The following is a 1563-nucleotide window of genomic DNA, read 5'->3' on the forward strand; positions in this document are numbered from 1 at the left end:
TTATAAATATATATATGTGTTTATTTGTTTATCATTTTATATTTATATATATATATATATATAGAGAGAGAGAGAGAGCCCGGACAGTGAATTCCCGGACAAACAGAGACAGAGACAGAGACAGACAGAGAGAGAGAGACAGACATCCCCCCCCCCTTTTTATCTTCATTGTAAGACATGGCTTTGTTACAAAAGATAGTAAGAGGTCAAAAATTTTTGAAAGACTTAACAACTGATAAAAGCAATGCTCAACCATGATTCCATAGGACCAGTGATGAAGAAGGTTGCCCACCACCTGACAGGGAAGTGGTGGATTAATATGGAGAACGAGCACACATTTTGAAAATGTTCCAATATGGGGATTTGTCTTACTTGACTGTGCTCAACTATATAACAAGGTTTTTGTTTTCCTTTTTTTTCTGGAGAAGGGGAAAGGAGAAAAAAAGTTTGATAATAGAAAAAATAAATTTTCAAAAAAGATATTAGGGGAGTAAGTAGGAAGGGACATATCCAAAAATATTAGAACAAAAGGTATCATTAAAAGACAAAGAGACATTGCCATCAGTAGTGATATATTAAAGCTGCCTGGATGGGAGATTTTTAGGTAAGGGCAGAGTGGGAAGACAAACAGTTCTGTGGTCTGGACAGGACAAGTATCTTGCTTTAGCCTCTAGCTAAAGCAGGTGTTTAACATCCATTCCAGCAGACAGGAGAAAATGGAGGGTGGTTTCATGGCTGGAACATATTTCCTACCTCCACTATTTTCAGCATCCATACTTCCATAGAGGACAAAATCCTTAGCAAGTTGGCCCATCTGGCCACATTCTTTTCTTAGGCCTCTTCTAACCATATCTATAGATTTTAGGGTTACATGATCTGGCAAGTTTCAGGAAAGAAGGGGCAAGGGAGGGAAGGAAGGCAGGGGAGGAGTGGCTGAGAGAGCATACAACACCTGGAATGTCAAAAAAGGGCTTTACTCTGACTTTGAAACTTTCTAACAATGAGAGTCACAAAAATGAAACAAACCACCTTTCAAGGTAGTGAGCTGTCTGTCACTAGGGGAGTTCAAGGAGAGGCTGAACTCTTTTTTGTAAGAGAACATCATAGACCAAACCTAAGCATTTTATAGGGAGTTAGACTACATTCCTACAAGTATCCTTTCAACTCTGTGTTTATATGAATCCTCTTCCTCCCCCTCAAAGTAGTGAGTCCTAATCAGTGGCTGCCTCTCCACAAGCAATTTTTATGGTTTTCTAGTCTAGTGAATACCATAACCTGTCCCTTTTGGGGGCTAGAGACTGCAGGTGTTGCATAAAGTCACCATCTAATTAATAAGTAAACAATTATAGCAAGTTATAAGCATTTAGATTTGTCAGTGGTTTTAAATTTCATAATCCATTTTCAAGCCAAGAAGAAAGAAAGTTAAGGATTGCCCCACCCAATGTTAGCCCTCCGTTCTCCAGGGTATATGCTTTGGCAGAAAGGGTGGGTCTGCCTGAACCGATGGTGGGGATGTTTATTATTCTTACTGTAGTTCTGGCCTCCCCCAGCAGTCAGAAATAC

At 39.5% G+C, this 1563-nt stretch overlaps 1 protein-coding gene across 2 annotated transcripts in view; it reads right to left on the reverse strand.

Moving 5' to 3' along the window:
* OPHN1 (oligophrenin 1) overlaps nucleotides 1–1563 on the reverse strand; it is a 278254-nt gene that overhangs the window by 275770 nt on the left and 921 nt on the right. The gene's annotated exons all lie outside the window — the stretch shown is intronic.

Source organism: Petaurus breviceps, unplaced genomic scaffold, assembly GCF_028583685.1.
Source record: "Petaurus breviceps papuanus isolate PSGF00001 unplaced genomic scaffold, PetGlider_PUasm1.0 400, whole genome shotgun sequence".
Taxonomy (NCBI): domain Eukaryota; kingdom Metazoa; phylum Chordata; class Mammalia; order Diprotodontia; family Petauridae; genus Petaurus; species Petaurus breviceps.